Raw genomic sequence first — 20,689 nt, 5'->3', positions numbered from 1 at the left:
TTATCGCGCTTTATTCCACGGAAACGCAATTTATTACCACTGCCTGATAGGAGAGTCTTGTAATGCGGTGACTGAAGGTCGGGAGTTAAAATAAATTTGTGCCAATCGACTGGATCTGTTTTCAATCAATAGTTGAAATCCTAAGTCATTTTCTTAATTAATTTTATATTCAACATTTGCATCTGGTGTTCAATAGCTGAATATAACATCAATGTGCACCCCTTTTTAATTAAAAGTGATCAATTATGAATCAATTAATGTCAACACTGCCACCGCAGTTCAATCAGGAGTCTCAGGGCCTTATTACTTTCTTTGCGTTATCCGATATTGCGGCAGTTTTGCACTCCCTGTTAATCTGTTAGTCAATTAGCTGGGGTGAACACACACCAAAACCAGATAAGTGACGGGTGGGGTGTTACAATATATATATTGCTGCGCTAGTATTAGTCTTAGTCGTAGGAAAGAGGCAATTTTATTAAAAGTCAATGAACGAGCGGTTGGACGATGGAATCTGGGACCACTGGCGTAGTGTTGTAACAGTAGACAGCTAGTAGGCCAGGCAATGCAAACATGGCACTCGCGAGCGCGGTGGTGCGACAGGCTAAAGCCAAGTGGAGATTTATAGATAGCTGACGTGTGGAAATTTATCCCTGCCATAGTTTCTGTGTCTCTATAACTACGTCAGAAGCGAGGGGAAAAGCAGTTTAAATAGTCAGGTACTTTTACCTTGAGGGAGGTGTACCAGGTCAGTCGAGCGCCAGGACGGACCTGTTTGGCAGCGATGTTGTAAATATTCTATGTAAATCTGTACTTTATTTCTTTTTACTTGTTAGGGCTGTATTCCGCCTCCGGGGACGCAACACCGTGGCGGCACGAAACGGCAGCCAGGTACTCGGAGACTGCACGGTCTGCTTGAAGGAGGGTAGTGACAGTGGCCTGCAGTGGGTCCATGACGGGTCACGTTCGCTTCCCACCTGGCGTACCGGGCACCGGGCGAGGCGTACGCTGGGGGAGGCGCAGCAGTTCTGGAACAGCGCCAGGGATGGTAGCAGGTGTTGCCATCCGGCAAGCATTACTAGCGGCAAGTTGCGGTACGGCATTCAGGAAGACCGCGGCCGACTTACAGCGGCGGGCGGCCTTGTTGACACCGGCAATGGTGTCGGCATACCAGGAGTTCCTGAGCCGGCTGGACGCGGGTGGCCTCAGACACTACACTGCACTCATCAAAACACTGTAAATTAGCCGAATAAAATAATGCTACCAAATACCGCTGTATCACACAGCACTGCCCCTTGACGCTATTGAACTTGCTCGGCTTCCTGACGAAAGACGGCGCGGCGGTTCCCGGCTTCAGCTCAGCCATCTAGAGTCTCGGGTTCGACCATCGACGACCCGTAACAATATATATGAATCATTTAAAATTTTTTTTAAAATGATGTTCCACGCAAAAATTTCAACTTTCCTCTAGGGACACCCAGTTGAGGTCCCGAAGCATTGCCGTGTTGTTCGAACGTGCCTGTGACAAATCTACCATCCCGGCTCTGAACTGCTCTGATGTCTTCCTTTAAACTGACCAGGTGAGGATCCCAACACTCGAGCAATACTCAAGAATACGTCGTACTAATGTCCTAGAAGCAGTCTCCTTTACAGAAGAATGACACTTCCTTTCAATTATCCCAATAAACCTAGGTCAGTCACTAGTCTTCCCAACTAGAATCTTCACATGCTCGTTCCATTTCGTACAGCTTTGCAGCGTTACACCTAGTTATTAAATTGATGTGAAACAGCACACTGCTAATGATGTATCGAAATATTTCAGGTTTATTTTGCATACTCATCGCAGTAACTTGCATTTTTCAACGTTTGGAACTATGTGCCATTCATCACAGCAGTCCAAGTCATCTTGTATCATCGTTTAGTTAGTCAACGACGACACGTTCTCGTACACTACAGCATCATCACTCCGTCAGGCCATGAAATATGACGCTCTCCACTGTAAGCGTTAAGACCAAGTAAATTTCCGTTTGATTGAATCTGCAGCGAAACTGAGATGTTATGAGGTTCTACAACGTGTGATTACTTTTGTGATATACACAGGCAGAAGGTAGAGAGAGAGAGAGAGAGAGAGAGAGAGAGAGAGAGAGAGAGAAGACGCAGACATAACAAGCAGGCAATATCCAAAACGCTGTGCGCGGCGGTGTCGACGATTTGGCGTCGGTCCAGGTGGGGTCGGGCGCTTTCCCGGCGTGAGCAAGTGTTTAATTGCAGGCCGTGGCTCCCGCTGCTGGGGCGCGGCGTGCTTTGTCTGTGACGCCGCCATAACAAAGGGCCCGCCCGGACAATGGCACTACGAGCACGTCTACGCCTCTCGGCCTCTTGCCGGAATATCGACTCAATCTCCAGCCACAGCCGCTAGACCACTGCTTCCAAGCCTGTCACCGAGGCGTACAGGCAACGAGATGTTCTCGGTAAACACCAACATTCAATTTCAATTTCTTTCTTTACAAAGGACTTACACGCAAATTCATTACATTTAGCTCAGTTATGCAGAGAAAAAGTAAAAATGTGTGAATAATAGGTATAAAAAAAATTAGAATTTTCTTTATGTTCTCAACTACTTTAAAAAAGGAACATCTTTATTTATTTATGCATTTATTTCACCTGCCAAGATTAGAGCCCCCAGACATCATTAGTGTGTGAACGTTACTGGTTGTATAGTTCATTACGAATATACAATAATAATAATAATAATAATAATAATAATAATATGTAACTCCGCCTACCTTGGCCTCAAAGGCATCAAATTTTCCTCCCACAAGCCAGTATGAAGGGGGTGATTCTTTTAAAGAAACCTTCGTTAATTGTCCCAGTTGGTAGTACCATGTAAGGACCTTTTGCCAGATTACGGCGATGACCTCAGCAACAGCAAAGACCGAGAAGATGGTTTCTGGAACTTTGGTGTTGGTGAAACAGGCCTTATGTATTCCAAGTTCTACATGTTAGTGATGGTATCTCAGCAGCTTCTGTCTCACATGTTTGTTGCGACTGAATTTAGGACAATTCCTGGGTAACAATCTGGTCATATTTTGGTAATTCGGAGCTGGCCTTGGATTTCCTGCCCTCTAAAATTTACAACTACAGATAGTAAAACTAAAAGATGGCATTATGGATGCTCTAGGCCAGGAGGTAACTCTGACGAGGAATTCACAGGTCCTAGGATTCTGTGTAGTTGCAACATCTGTGCATCCAGAATGGAATATACTGAAACACCCTCTAAGTTTAAGATTTAAAAGTACTGCTGTAGGACATTAAATGTAAATTTCCTCCTGAAAATTGGAAAAAATATTGAGCTGGAATTATTTCTACAGAATAACCGTTTTATTATACCAGTGCACGGAACTAGATTTTTAGATCAGGATGTAATTAATGCACAACATTATAGAGTTCGTAAAGGAAAACCAAGAGTAAGAATTATGGAAAACATGACAATGTTTGGAACAGCATTTTATGTAAACAAAAGTAGGAGATAGTGAAACAGATTTGAAGTCACATTCAGAAAGAATGCACATGTTAACAATAAAGCACAAGAACAGAACTGCTATACATCTTTATTACATTACATTGCATTGCATTAACATTTATTCCATAGATCATGAATACAGTATTTCGTAATGATGTGGAATATGTCAGTCTATCGTAACTTTACATCAAATTCCCTCTTTTTTTGCATTTACTACGTCATATCCCAAAATTCATCTATTGAGTAGAATGGATTGCTATTCCAAAATTCCTTTAATTTTTTTCTGAATGTTGGTTGGCTATCTGTCACTTGTAATGCTATTTGGCAAATGACCAAAGATTTTAGTGGCAGTATAATTCACCACTTTGTGTGCCAGTCAGATTTAACCCACAATAGTGAAGAACAGCTTCTCTTCTAGTGTTGTAGCTACATACTTAGCTGTAATTTTTGGACTGTGATGGGTTATCAATAACAAAATTCGTAAGTGAATATACGTATTGTGAAGGCACTGTGAATATCTCAAGTACCTTTATATAATGGTCTGCAACGTGATCTTGGGGGGCTCCATTTATTATTCCGATTACACACTTTTAGGCAATGCGTACTTTTTCTGTTAATGATGAATTACCCCAAAATACGATGCCATATAAAAGCAGTATATGAAGATAAGCACAGTAGACTAATTTACTAATATGTTTATCATCGAAATTTGCAACAACCCTAACAGCATAAGTAGCTGAATGTGTTTCAGCAGATCATCAAAGTATTTCTTCTAGTTCAGTTTTTCATCACTGCAGCCAGCCAGCAATTTTGAATATTCTGCACTAACAAAATACTTCTGTTCAATGTCTATATTTATCAATGGTGTTATACCATTTACTGCACAGAGATGTAAACACTATGATTTCTCAAAATTTAGTGAGAGTCCATTTGTAGAGAACCATTTAATAATTTTCTCAAGATATTATTTACAATCCCTCAGCTAATTCTGCTTTGTTGGCTGTGATTACGATAGTTTTATCATTATCAAAAAGAAATAGCTTTGCATCGTCATGAATATAGTGTAGAAAGTTAGTATTATACTTTAAGAACAATAAGGGACCCAAGACTTAACCCTACAGTACACCATTCGTGATACCTTCCCTGTTAGAGAACTCTGCTGATTTTTGCACACTATCTGTACTGTTAATTTTAACCTTGTGCATTCCTCCAGTTAAATATGAATTAAACCATTTGTGCCTTGTCTCACTCATAACAATTCTTAAGCTTATCTAGAAGAATTTCATGATTAACACAGTCAATAGCCTTTGAGAGATATAAAATACCCAGTGGATGGTCTGTTATTCAGACGATTTAGTGTTTGATCAGTAAAAGCATATATAGCATTTTCTGTTGAATACCCCTTTTTTACAAATATCTAAAGTTACTCTAAAACACACAAACTTTCACAAAATTTGGGTAAAGCTATCAGAAGTGAGGTTGCGTGGTAGTTGTTCGCATCAGACCTATCTGCTTCTTTATGCAGCGGTTTAACAGACTGCCCCGTTTCAGTGAGCTACTACATATGTGACCAAGAAACATACTTATCCATTAGGAATAAGCTTTTAGTACTCTGTTAGAAATGCCATCAAATCCATGCAAGCTTTTAGTTTTCAGTGAATTTATTATTTTCCTAATTTCAGTAGGAGTTGTGGGTTGACTTTCAGTTTGATCAAATCGCATAGGTATTGCTTCTTCCATACAAAGCCTTACATGTTCTAATGAATAGCTGGACCCTTTTTCATGTACAATGCTTAGAAAATGATTATTAAACATATTTTCTATTTTTGACATTTTGTTAACAAACTTTTCACTGAGTTTTATAGAAATACAATCTTCCTGTGCTCTCAGTTTCCTTGTTTCCCTTTCAGCAAAATTGCACATTCCTTTCAATTTATTATCAGAGGTGCTAATCTCAGACATAATGCACTTTCTTCTGGACATTTTAATAAATTTTCTTAATACAGTGCAGTAGTTTTTACAATGTCTGATTGTTTTGGATCATTACTCCTTCTAGCCACTAGATATATTTTCCTTTTTTACTTACAAGACATTTTTATCTCTTTAGTAAGTCACGACTTTTTGGTGGTTTCTTAAAAATAAGTTGTTCTGTTTTCTTAGGGAAACTATTTTCAATATACTCACAAATGTATTATGAAATAGGTTAAATTTTAAACTAGCATCTATTTCCCTGTGCATCTCACCCCAGTCTAACTGTTGTAAGCTTTCCCTAAAATTTGTTACATTGTTAACTGAATACACTGATTTGGAGGGCTGATTTACATTACTGTATGGAGCTGTGGTATACTGTAACTAGCAGTGAATCATAATCAGACAATTCTGGGAAACGTTTCTATCTGATTAAATTTACCTTCATCTCTAAAAACATTATCTATCAGTGTGCTGCTTTCCCGTACAATGTGAGTAGGAGAACTAACAACTGACGTCAATTTGAAAGAATCAAATAATCCTTCAAGGTCAAGCTTTCCAACAGACTCTTCCAGAAAATCTACATTAAATCATCATGAACAATAATTTACTACCCTCTGACTGACAGATAGCACAACAAAGAACCCAAATTTTTCAGAAATAGCTGAAAATTTCCCAATGGAGACTTACACACAGTTAAAATTACAAAAGTACCATTATTTAGTTTGAGGTACATCCAAATATTTCTATATGTTGCCACATTGAGTGGCCACAAGGTTTGAGGTGCCATGTCATGGATTGCATGGTCCCTCCTGCTGGAGGTTCATGTCCTCCCTTGGATGTGAGTGTGTGTGTCGTTCTTACCATAAGTTACTTTAAGTTAGTTTAATTAGTGCATAAGTCTAGGGACTGATGACATCGGCAGTTTGGTCCCTTAGGAATTCAAACTCATTTGAACATTTTTATATGTTGCTCTATACAAAATCTTTTAGTCACTAAATTTATCAAACTGATAAATTTTAACATATATGGCAACTCCTCCAGTCTCCATGGTGCCTCTACTTACATGTGCTGAAATCTTATATCCAACTACTTTTACCTTTCCGGTATGTGTCAATATATGATGTTCACACAGGCAAAGTACATCTGTTCCACTCTCAGTTTCTAAGTCTTTGGAACAAAAAGAAGCTCATCTACTTTGCTTTCTAATCCACTAATATTCTGTTAGAATATACTGACATTAGTTTTCATTGTTCTTTTACGAGAATCTTGCGATATTCTAACGTCTCTAGGACTTGCTTGTATGAGTTTCTTATTAAGGTTAATTTCCTTGAATATTGAATCATGGGACACTGATATTAGCCTAAAAAAGAGCTACACATGTAAATTTCAATGCCCCCCACCCCCAATTTAAAAACATTTCTGTCTTCCCAGCCAGTTTTCACTTCCCTTTCCTACTGAGATGTATTAACAGTAACTAAACTTATGCCTAACGAAGTAGCCCCCTGAAGCACTTGATCTAGCTCCATATTGATCATCCTGACAGAGCTGTTCAGCCAGGGCCGATCATATGGCATGAAAGTGGGAACCAAGCTATCATTTATAAGGTTCGTTCCAGAAGCTATTGTTACCATGTCACACACAGTAACCTAGCATGGGTGTGTATGTTGTTCTTTGCATCAGTTAGTTTAAGTAGTGTCTAAGTCTAGGGGCTGATGACCTTCTTTAGGAATCTATGCACATTTGAACATTTTTATATGTTGGTCTATACAAGATCTCTTAGTTTCTAAATTTTATACTTTTTGATAAACTTAGAATCTGAAATCCCTAACACACCTAAAAAGAATGTTAAAATACTTCTTGGCAACATCACTGCACAACTTGGGGAGTAAAAGAAATTTGATAGTGTACAGGAATATCCAGCACACCGAAGAACCAGCAGAAATGGTGAAAGAGTCGTAAAATGTTCCAGTAAAACTGACAGCCAGACATATTTGCAATATACCAAGGAAACACAGAAGTTGGGTATCTCCAAATCTAAATATAGGAGTATTACAACTGGATCATGTAGCCTCATCCATAAGTATTAACAAGGAAATTATGAACTTTAAGTGATCGGAAATGGGAATTTGATTTGGATCATTATCTTTCCAAGGTTAAAATACTATTTTTCTCATGATGAACGAAAAAGTAAACCCATAAAGTAACGGGATACAATTCCTGCAAGGCCAGTATTGCAGCAAAAAATATAGCAAAATTTAGAGAAGAATACATCAAAAATTTCACATGATAGAATTCCAAAATAAAATCAACAAAAGTAATACTAGAGATTTTTAATAAACCTTTATTATATACTTATTGGGTGTCACAACAAATAATTTTTTCAAAGATGAAAATGACAAAATAGAAACACTCAAAAACAACTAGCAAATGGTTTACAATAGAATTACTGAAATGTTCAGATCGAACATGTATATGATAAACATGTGATTTTTTTGAAGACTGTTGGAAAAAAGAAAGCATTCCAGAAGGGTGCAAATTGGCACTGATCCTCCTGCTAAAAAGAAGGGGAGACAAATTAAAAGACAATTATTACAGAGGAGTGTTTTTCTGCCAGTGACATACAAAATACTATGAAAAATTACCGAGCGAGGTGGCGCAGTGGTTAGCACACTGGACTCGCATTCGGGAGGACGACGGTTCAATCCCGTCTCCGGCCTTCCTGATTTAGGTTTTCCGTGATTTCCCTAAATCGTTTCAGGCAAATGCCGGGATGGTCCCTTTGAAAGGGCACGGCCGACTTCCTTCCCAATCCTTCCCTAACCCGAGCTTGCGTTCCGTCTCTAATGACCTCGTTGTCGACGGGACGTTAAACACTAACCACCACCACCACAACCACTATGACAAATTCTCACGACCAGCAACTGCGAAAACGTCATGGAGGTTTTTTTAAATGGAAGATCCTGCACAGAACGGATTTTAACCTAAAATCAATAACTCACCACAGAACATTAACCAGGAAATCTGTAATAGTATAGTTGGTTGATTTCACGAAAGGCTTTGATCTGATAGACAGAAAACATAAAGATAAAATCATTGGACAATTTAATGTTAAAGCAAAATCATCCAGCATAATACATGCAACGATATCTAAACTTATGGTAGTAGAATCTCAGCCATCTGAAATAAAAACAGGTAACAGACAAAGTTTAACTACGCTTTTGAAGTAGCAGAAAGGATGTGGAATTTGGAGATAAAGACCATCTAACTGAATCAATAATTCTGCGAAGAAAGGGAAGGTGATTTGAAGTTTACAGTCTGGCTTCTGCAGCCGATATTATAATACCTTTAGAAGATATGACAGAATCACTTATGCAAATAAATCTTCTGGAAAAAATAGGTCAATGGGTCTGATATGAAAATTTCGGCCGAGAAATAAAAATTACGACAAATATAAAAAAACTTAACAAAATTCGTTGAAACACGAACAGGTAAAATTGAGCAAGCTAAAAAAAATTATATAGCAGAAAGGACTCGAAAAATGCAACATGTATAAAGATTAATAAAACGGAAACAACATATGGTTTGAGAAGAAATATCTACAACAAGAAACGCATATCTAGGGAAAACAAAAGATCAGAATGTTTACATGCACGCAAATTCTTAATGATGAACTACAAGCTCAGCTGAACAGAGATACTAGAGAGAAATGTTATTACAAAAATAATGGGTGTGATACAAATCACAGATGATTAGGAAATGAGAAGTAACGAAGAAATCTACAAAAATATAGAGAAAGTATTGGAAGCAATGGCTTAGTGATGATAACTCCTCTTTGGAGACATCTTGCGAATGAGTGAGAACAGTCTATTGAAATAAATAATCCTGGAAAAATTTGGAAAAAGAAATCGAAAATAAGCATGAATTACACCATTAAAAAAGAACTAGAAGGAAAAAGCATTAGAGAATCCGAAATGACGGAAATAAACATTATTAAGAATAAAATAAAATGTTTAGAAGACTTCCAAGGCCGAAAAAATTACAGCTAGCTAGAAAAATGGAGAGAAGAAAGGAAAAGACAACATTTGGAGAAGATAAAGTACTGAAAAAATAGGAAACAACGAAGAAAGAAGAGGCATTAATTCTTTGTGTGATTTTAGTTAGTAAGCGCAAAGATAAAAAAGGTCTATGTGATACCAATACATTTGTGGAATAAGAAATTTCAGTCTTACTAACATTAAGCAATTTCCTCATTATGTACGAAGATAAGGTTTCGCTATTTGTATTGTGAAGAACTACAACACAGCAGGAAAGACTTGGCAGGAATAAAGACAAGTCTATTTTTGTTTAATCTGAGGTGGTCACATTATCTAAATTTTTAGGTCCATTTAGTCAGGATAGAGATTTCTAGCATACTCCAATGGTCAGTTTTTCCCAGTTTAGATGCTCACAAAACATTATGACAAAGTCTCCCAGCTGTTTTCTGAAACGATAACTGAATATGATTAACAGATATTAGAGGAGCTGTTTCACAAGAGAGTCAACTGATCAACTTCGGTGTAAAACGATGACCTGTGTCTTCTTATGGTTTAGTTTAACACCCAAGTTTTTTTGGCCACCGTGATACAGAATACCTTCACTCATACCTTTTACGGCAATGGCAAAGTTCTTAATATTAGCACTTGGATACAATAAGACATGGTCAGCACATAAGTGATATTTACAAGACTGAAGAAAAAATGACATATCATTGATATACAGCTACAAAATCAATGGACCAAGGACTCCAAAGAGCATATGTTTCCATCACGTCGTCTCCCACACAAACATGACTCGTATAAATAGCTGTCCAGCTATAGTGTCCGAAATGTTTAAGAAGTTTTTTTGGCCACCGTGATACAGAATACCTTCACTCATACCTTTTACGGCAATGGCAAAGTTCTTAATATTAGCACTTGGGTACAATAAGACATGGTCAGCACATAAGTGATATTTACAAGACTGAAGAAAAAATGACATATCATTGATATACAGCTACAAAATCAATGGACCAAGGACTCCAAAGAGCATATGTTTCCATCACGTCGTCTCCCACACAAACATGACTCGTATAAATAGCTGTCCAGCTATAGTGTCCGAAATGTTTAAGAAATTCAGTAGGTTCCATTTAATAAATAATTCATCGAAATCAACAGTACCAAAAGTCTCGCTGAAAGCAAGCAGTGATAAATCGTTGCTTCACATTGATTAATGTAGTTCCTGTGTTGTGGGCTACTTGGGAGTGTTAAATTTTTATATATCTATATCGCACTTTCAGGCACTGTGGCACAACAAACCGAGAAGAAAAGGATGTCTCTTCGATAGATCTTTAATGCGCTGTAGCACTGAAAATGCATATTTGCGGAATGAGCAAGTATAGATAAGAAATCTGTCAAATACGGCAAGATTGCTTCGGAAACTGTGAAATCGAGATTGAGCTGTATGATATGCTTTTGTTAAGCAGTCTGGGCACAGGATGTGTGATCTACACTGAAGTGCCAAAGAATCTGGTTTAGGCATGAGTACTCAAATATGGAGATATATAAATAGGCAGAATACGAGGCTGCCGTCGGCAACGCCTATATGTAACAACAAGTGTGTCGCAGTTGTTAGATCGGTTACTGCTGTTACAATGGCAGGTTATTAAGTTTTAAGTGAGTTTGAACGTGATGTTATAGTCGGCACACGAGCGATGGGACAGTATCTGTGATGTAGCGATGAAGTGGGGATTTTCACGTACGACCATTTCACGAGTGTAACGTGAATACCAGGAATCCGGTAAAACATCAAAACTCCGACATCGCTGGGGCCGGAAAAGGATCCTCCAAGAACGGAACCTACAACGACTGAAGAGAATCGTTGAGCGTGACAGAAGTATTGCCCTTCCGAAAAATTGTTGTAGATTTCTACGCTGGGCTATCACCAAGTGTCAGCGTGCGAACCGCTCAACGAAACATCGATATGGGCTTTCGGAGCCAAAAGTCCACTCGTGTAGCCTTGATGACTGCACGGCGGAAAGGTTTACGCCTCGCCTGGGCCCGTCAACATCGATACTGGACTGTTGATAACTGGGATCGTATTGCCTGGTTGGACGAGTCTCGTTTCTGATTGTATCGAGCGGATTGACGTGTACAGACATGGAAACAACCTCATGAATCCATGGACCATACATGTCAGCAGGGACTGTTCAAGCTGATGGAGGCTATGTAATGGAGTGGGGCGTGCGCAGTTGGAGTGATGTGGGATCCTGATACGTCTAGATACAAGTCTGACAGGTGACATGTATGGAAGCATCCTGTTTGATCACCTGCATCCATTCATGTCCATTGTGCACACCGACGGATTTGGGCAAATATCCTGTTTTAAACCCTATACTGAGAATTGTACTGCTCAAATTTTGACGACAACCATGAACTGATACCAACTTAATAATCTATGGTTAAACTGTTAAGATTAAAGCTATGACTCTAATATTCTTTGTTACAAAAACTTGGCTGTTATACTACGAATGGGCCGCAATTTCCACGAGTGTTATTCAGTTATTTTCGACCGTATTTTCAGAATATCACGAGATTTCCGATTGTGTTGTTAGGCTGGGCCATGAGAGCACAGCTTGAATTGGCAGAAGGAGTCTGGCTGTGGTGACAGACTGATCTGTAGCGTAGCCAGAGGTCCAGGTTGGGCGGCGCAGTCTTTAGAAACTGGGTGTTCTGCAGAATTTAACGAGGATCGGCAAATGCTTCCTTGAGACCGTAGTATTTCGAACTAAGGAAGTATTGTTCAGTATAATAAAAGAAATGATCTTCCCTGGAACGAATATCTTTAGTAACTGGTTCAGTTCATACAACATTCAGGGCACTAAAGGTTTTCAGCAGCTTAAATTAATCCACAATCTGTACTTCGTAGTCACCAAAGATCGTTCGTTACGCACAGAACGAGGACAGAACATAGTGGGAGGTCAGATGCACCATCCCACGATATGGGAGAAAGAGCAACCATGTCGTGGGTTACATGTTCCGTGGAGCACAAAGTCGGAAAAAATCATTACATTACATTTCTGTTGAGGCGGGTGAACTTTATCCGCCCGGCGGAACTGTAATGCAATAACTCGTTAAGTACGAGTAGCGACTTTCGGGGATACCGTCTGGGACGTGAAAGGTACAATCCTCAAACCAGTCACAGAGGGAAATCACAAGAAAAATTAAACACAAGCTTGTAATTTACACAGATTTATTACGCATGACTCCAAAACAGATTTAGAGAACTCTTTAGAAAACTGGGTTTTCAATAGCCGTCAATAACAAGGATAATCGAAGTCCTTATACTATCTTTACATGAGTACATAGAATAAAACAAGTTAGGTGAAGATCCTTCCTTTTATCTAAATAAGAAATAATGCCAGATAAATATAGACGACTAGCATAATTGCCCACAAATTTAACAGGAATTTACCGTAACTAAATCCCCATTGGTAAAACAAGCAGTAGTACAGAATATTAAACTTCCACACAACAGCGATCACACCAGAACTAATGACCCACCCTAGTACAAGAGTGACCAAATTACTAGGAACAGGGGACGCACCTTGTTGCCGACAGAACACATTAACGACAGGAATCTCCAAGTAATTACGAGAGAGAATGCTCAACCTTTATCAGCTACTGGGGCGAGCAGCGACTCTCACAGCATACAGCCAAGTAGCGCCGAGCGTTAACGAGTATAATGTCAGGATAAGTTAACGCCCTGCCAAACCAAGGATATTAAAACTATAATACAAGATACGAAGGTCATACGATACTCAAGTTACATTACAAGCACACTGTCTTAACACTAAACATCCTAGAATGACTCATGCAGCCTTCATACTACTCACGCTTGGTGCTCCCGACACTGAGCAGTGTTTTACACTCTTAACACCACAACTCAACATTTGCCGGTACTAAGAGTGAATTTCTTATTCCCGCCACGGCAGGAATAATCGCTTACAAATCTCTGTTTCCGCCTGTGAACATATATTACGATCAGATTGGTCACAAAACACAACTTCAAAGAAACAGCAAATGCCTACCGTTAGTAGCAGCAAACGACTAGAATCCACACAGCATATACAGGCATACAGCACCAGGTAGTACAATATACACGCTTGTTAGTGCACTGGAGGCCATCTCCACCAGTCCGCAGCCGACACACTCCTCAAACCATAACACAGCACAGCGAGCAACCAACGCTCCTCCCTAACGGTCACTCCAAGATTCGCCAACACAACACAAGCTCAAGCAACGGGCGAGCACGACCACTAGGGCCCCGGAGCGCAAAACCAAGAGAGCCATAGCCGAACTCGCGGCTTTTAAAGAGCGGCGAGAAGAGTAAAAGTAAAGAGTAATCGCGCATGCCAGAACTAACGGGATTACTGCCCCTAATAGATAAGAGATTCACTGGCGCCAGCGACTTCCCCACGGCTCACTGGCATCTTCAATTTCATCAACGCTACAGTTATGTCACAGCATCGCTTTGCTTGGTACTGTACATTTTGTACATTACATTGGAATATTTACGGTATTCATGTTTCAGCCTTAAAACTTTATCGTCGTTTTTGTGTACGCGCACTGAAAATGTGATTACATAATTGGCAGATTACATACCGTAACGTGTAATGCGCTCTAATCCCGTGTTGTGACTGGCTGAGATCACGTGGCCTTTATCCAGGTTGTGTGAAAAAAGCATATCGTTCAGTGCAATCTCGATTTCACAGCTTCCGAAGCTATCTCGACGTATTTGATGGATTTAGGATTTATACTTGCTTATACCGTAGTTATTCAATTGCACTGCTATAACGCATAGAATCTCAATCCAAGAGACGTCCTCGTTTTCTATGTTTTTTTTTTTTTTTGTGGTACAGTGTCTGAAAGTGCGATACCGATATATAGAAATTCTAACTTTGGAATACTGATATTTGTCGCGGATGTTGTATGTTTTAAGGTAATCCATCAGCTCTTCGTAAACAATGCACTACCAGGCTTCAGGCACTGCATGTAATATTCTGATAGGCCTACTGTTATTGTTATGAAGCTAGTTTGAACAGTATGTGATCATCTAGCAGTCGACTGATTTTTTACATGGTATGTACAAGTGCTTAATCTTAAAGTGCGTCATACATCTACTCAGTGCTGCGAAACTGAGTTAGCTTGGCATGTTGTGCGACATAATATTGTCCAGAATAGTACTGTAGCTGCCAGATGATTTACCTGTTGTTGGAAACAGAGGAAAGTAACGATGCATGCAGATTTACGGTGATTAAACATAAAATATCTCTTAAAAATAAATTTATTTATTTCCCACAATTTTTATGTATCTTGTTTTTTTATCACCATGAAAAGGTTTTGTCGTTATATAAAGCATGAATTTGGCTTATTTATTAATTTTCATGTAAATCAAACACAAAGCCATACCAAATGTAATGATATCTGAATACCACTTCAATAGTAACTAAATAGAAATAAAAAAACTTTATCACATGAATTGTGGACATGAAAGGAACGACAATAATAACAATAATTGTAATATTAGCGTTAAGGGAATGGGAAGGTATGTGCCAAGGCCTATCAGAACGAACCAGCCATTTTCTGAAATAATGTGTTTGCAAAAGTGACACCCTCGCACTCTCTAATGTTCGTGGGTTATGATATGCAGCCATCCCAGTGTTTGGCAGGAAGGATTAGATAAGACAATGTAAAGCCCAAATAAGAATGACTGGACTGTGCTGGAACGGTTCCTTTGAAAGGGTATGGCCGATTTTCTTCACAATCACTGACATTTTCCGAGCTTGTGCTGCATCTGTAATGAAGTCGATGTTGTCGGACGTTCAACCCTAATCTTCCTACCTCCCTATTACCTGTCTTCAATAAAGTTCAGTAACTTGTAAAGTGCTCTCAGAGATACGTAATATATTCTGGGACAATTTCAGGAAGACGCAATATTTGTTTACTTTTTGCGATAGTTTACGAATACCTGTATAATCATATTTACTGATAATAGCTGATAGCAGAAGCAGAAATGAATTTACTAGAAACATACAGGATCAAAAATGTTTTCAATAATAAAAGAACTCTGTTTGAACATCATATTAGGATTAGTATAGAGATGTATTAGATCAACACTTTTGTGTGGTGCATAATGGTATACTGAAGCGAAACGTGAGCAGTATGACCGGCAGAACAGAAAAGAATCGAAGCTTTTGGTTTATGGTGCTACTACAGAATGTTAAGATTGTCTTGAGTGGATAGACTTGCCAACAAGGAAGGTTAAAATCAGACGTTGGCTTATGCTAATATCGTGTTGGTAGGGACAGTAGAAGGAAGGAAAGACAGAGGGCATTCTAGATTAAAGTACGTTACGTAACTGATAATTGCCGTAGGTCGCAGCATGTACACTATTTGAGAAAAAGTATCCAGACACCTCTATGTGATGTGGAATTAATCACGTGTCGACTTCAGTGACCGAGCGGTTGAAAGCGGTTCATTCCGGAACGGCGCGAATGCTACGGTCTCAGGTTCGAATCCTGCCTCGGGCATGGATGTGTGTGACGTCCTTACGTTAGTTAGGTTTAAATAGTTCTAAGTTCCAGGTGACTGATGAACTCAGTTGTTAAGTCCCATAGTGCTCACAGCCATTTGAAACATTTGAATTAACCGCTAACCACGAGTGGCCGATCTGCTAGTATACAAGCCGGGGAGTGCTGCTAGAGAAGCAGCAGCAGTGGTGTAATGAGTCGGCCAGGAGAGCTCACTGGCCACGAGTGAGCTACTCATTTGGTGTAACCTGAGTAACAAACTGATTGGCGACTCCATGGAGTGTCCTGTGCACCACGACCAGATAATGGATATACACTCCTGGAAATGGAAAAAAGAACACCCACCATACTTGCTCCGGACACTGCAAGAGGGCTGTACAAGCAATGATCACACGCACGGCACAGCGTACACACCAGGAACCGCGGTGTTGGCCGTCGAATGGCGCTAGCTGCGCAGCATTTGTGCATCGCCGCCGTCAGTGTCAGCCAGTTTATCGTGGCATACGGAGCTCCATCGCAGTCTTTAACACTAGTAGCATGCCGCGACAGCGTGGACGTGGACCGTATGTGCAGTTGACGGACTTTGAGCGAGGGCATATAGTGGGCATGCGGGAGGCCGGGTGGACGTACCGCCGAATTGCTCAACACGTGGGGCGTGAGGTCTCCACAGTACATCGATGTTGTCGCCAGTGGTCGGCGGAAGGTGCACGTGCCCGTCGACCTGGGACCGGACCGCAGCAACGCACGGATGCACGCCAAGACCGTAGGATCCTACGCAGTGCCGTCGGGGACCGCACCGCCACTTCCCAGCAAATTAGGGACACTGTTGCTCCTGGGGTATCGGCGAGGACCATTCGCAACCGTCTCCATGAAGCTGGGCTACGGTCCCGCACACCGTTAGGCCGTCTTCCGCTCACGCCCCAACATCGTGCAGCCCGCCTCCAGTGGTGTCACAACAGGCGTGAATGGAGGGACGAATGGAGACGTGTCGTCTTCAGCGATGAGAGTTGCTTCTGCCTTGGTGCCAATGATGGTCGTATGCGTGTTTGGCGCCGAGCAGGTGAGCGCCACAATCAGGACTGCATACCACCGAGGCACACAGGGCCAACACCCAGCATCATGGTGTGGGGAGCGATCTCCTACACTGGCCGTACACCTCTGGTGATCGTCGAGGGGACACTGAATAGTGCACGGTACATCCAAACCGTCATCGAACCCATCGTTCTACCATTCCTAGACCGGCAAGGGAACTTGCTGTTCCAACAGGACAATGCACATCCACATGTATCCCGTGCCACCCAACGTGCTCTAGAAGGTGTAAGTCAACTACCGTGGCCAGCAAGATCTTCGGATCTGTCCCCCATTGAGCATGTTTGGAACTGGATGAAGCGTCGTCTCACGCGGTCTGCACGTCCAGCACGAACGCTGGTCCAACTGATGCGCCAGGTGGAAATGGCATGGCAAGCCGTTCCACAGGACTACATCCAGCATCTCTACTATCGTCTCCATGGGAGAATAGCAGCCTGCATTGCTGCGAAAGGTGGATATACACTGTACTAGTGCCGACATTGTACATGCTCTGTTGTCTGTGTCTATGTGCCTGTGGTTCTGTCAGTGTGATCATGTGATGTATCTGACCCCAAGAATGTGTCAAAGTTTCCCCTTCCTGGGACAATGAATTCACGGTGTTCTTATTTCAATTTCCAGGAGTGTACTTGGAAGGAGAGACAGCATTGGTCTTTTTTTTGTTTTATTAACCGCAAAATCGATTTTCGGTCACTAAGTGACCATCCTCAGTGCTGTAATATACAATTTAAATTGGTAGGCACTGGTGTCAACAAGTTTATGTGATCACTCTAAGCTCGATTTTCTGGTTATTAAAATAAAAAAAAATACTACGAATGCTGTCTCTCATTCTTAGTAACAAAGCCATCAGCGCCACACTTCAACCCCTTTCTAGCGGCCCATGTCTACCGTTGGCGATGTGGTTGATTAGAAAAACGAGAGAGAACAACCACAGCTAAAGCAAGACACGCTAGTCCTCATGTACTGACTGAAAGAGACACGTAGATCAAGGCGCAGGATGGTTGTAAAACGTCGCATGAAATCAGCGAAAGAAGTCACTCGTGAACTCCTAAGTGCAGGCGAGCTAGCACGGTGACTGTACATAGGGAGTCAAAAAGAATGGGATGCGATGGTCCAGCACCATCCCATTAGCCATACACTTCTGTAGTCACTGATAAGCGATACTTGAGGTCGTGTAAAGAGCGAGGCCACTGAACCATGGGTGACTAGAAACGAATGCTTTGGAGTGATGAATCACGCTATACCCTGTGGCAATCAGACGGTAAGGTTTGGGTTTGGTGAATGCCTGGAGAACATTACCTGCCATCATGTCCAATGCCAACAGTGGAGTAAGGAGAAGGACGTGTTTTGATATGAGGGTGTTTTCTGGGTTAGACTGTTATCCCTTCGTTGCGCTTGAGAAAATGCTAAAGTGGAGGACGTGAACACATGTTACAGTCTTGTTTCCTGCTTACGGTAGACAAACGGTTCGCAGAAGACGACTGTTCGTATCAGCGTTACAGTGCAACCTGTTATAAGGTATCGTCTGCGAGACAATGGTTTGTGAACAGTAATATTCCTGTAATGGATCAGATTTGAACACAGACGATGAGTTACATCTACTTCACTCCAGACCCCATCGTCCCACTTTACTACCTCCTCTGGTTTCGGCACTTGAGAAAGAGCGGCCTTCCAGTCCTCCACAGACATTCAGACACTGAAAGTATCCCCAGCAGACTAGAAGCCGTCATTAACGGAAAGGGTCGACAAACCCCTTATTAATGGCCACAAAATGTATGGCCTGATCCTGTTGAACAGATAATGCAAAACGCGCTGAAGAGAACGACCAGCAACGCAGCATGCTGGGAAGCGACTAATGTGGGTTGATCTCTCAACAAGAAGACGTATTTGTGAGCTGATGTGACGTGTGCAAAGAAGTCTGTTAGCTTGCAAACGTTTGTGAAATCAAATAAAGCTTAGAACTGTGTCAGTAATAGAACAGACAGACGATAATAATAAATGGGTAGCACGACACTGCACCACTCCCATTTTCGCGCCTACACTGCTGCTAATGACAAGTCGTATCATAATACCGCAAGAGAATTTCCATTTGGTGAACGGGTGCGATTGGATTGCAGTTCACAAATGGGAATAGGTGAGTGCAAGCTACACAACAGACGAATCACATTTTACAAGAGATAACTGAATGACAGTCACCCTTGTTTACTTACTCGTGCATGTCACAATGTTTAGGAGTCAGTGACCGTCTTAAGCGGCTTGAGCAGTGTTCTTTTCAGCTATCAGGATGTTCCACTGGTAACAGATCTCAGGAAACACATCGGATCTGGAACTTTCCATCTGAATCAGGCTACTATCGAGTGAAATATGCGAACTGTTTGCTTGGCTCTGAAGTGCAAGCTAATTATGAGTGGCCTGATGACACTATTTAAAAATTACGTTGAGGAAACTACGGAGACCTCAATTCCACTTAAAATGGATGAGTGAATACTTGCCAAAGTGCTAGAATGGAGCAATTCAAAGGCGTCATAACACTGGACGCAAAAGTGACACACATTTCTCAGAAAAAAATCAGCACAGTCTACTAATTAAGACACGGTGGGTTTTAGGTGGTGCATTCATCCTTGCTTACGGTTATGTAGCGATCGAATATATTTAACCGTGTTTAAAAATGTTGAAAATACACTGATGGGGACCTGTAACGGCCTACCTCTTTTGATGACTTCTCTGATCACTTCCAGGAAGGCTCTCTATGCACTGACATTTTGTGAATAAAGTACCTCTTGCTAATAGAACTGAACACGTCAGTCTTAACGGAACAAAATTGACTGATATAGAGATAATTTTAGGAGCACGTCATAGGAGTTTTATACGACCGTTAGTGTTCACAATATATACCAATTATCTACTGAAGTTGTCCGCAGATGATTTAGTTGTCTACAAGAAGGCAGCAACGCCAGAGGACTGTAGCGAAATACTGTTAGTAATTGTAACGTTTTGGGCACTAACAGGCAATGAAATTTCCTACAATTCGATTACAAAGCTGGCATAAAATCATTAGAAATAGGAAACACCGCAAATTCCTAGCTATTCGGAACGGCTCTATGTGGAGTAAACACGTAAAATAAGTTGAGGAAAAAGGAGATACTGGGCAGAGATTTATTGGGACATTATTAAGAAAACGTAATTCATTCCCGAAAGCAATAGCTCACAAAACATTTCAGAGACAGATTTTTGAATATCGTTTATCGTTACCAGGTTCGGTTGATAAAGATATATTACTTCCCGCCATGTATACATGTGGCGAAATGGACGCAACGAGTTTATCAGAGATATTGGAGCACGTAGGATGTTTACGAGCAATCATTCTTTTCATGCTCTATTTATGTAAGGATAAGACGATGGGGAAAATTAGGGTACCATAAACAAGCCGTGCCATACACTGGAAGATAGCCTGTCCAATATAGAGGTAGATCTAGATGTAGACATAGTATTCATCTTCCTAGCCC

The sequence above is a fragment of the Schistocerca gregaria genome, chromosome 1 (genome assembly GCF_023897955.1).
Source record: "Schistocerca gregaria isolate iqSchGreg1 chromosome 1, iqSchGreg1.2, whole genome shotgun sequence".
NCBI lineage: Eukaryota > Metazoa > Arthropoda > Insecta > Orthoptera > Acrididae > Schistocerca > Schistocerca gregaria.
Note: the sequence above shows the minus strand (reverse complement) of the source record.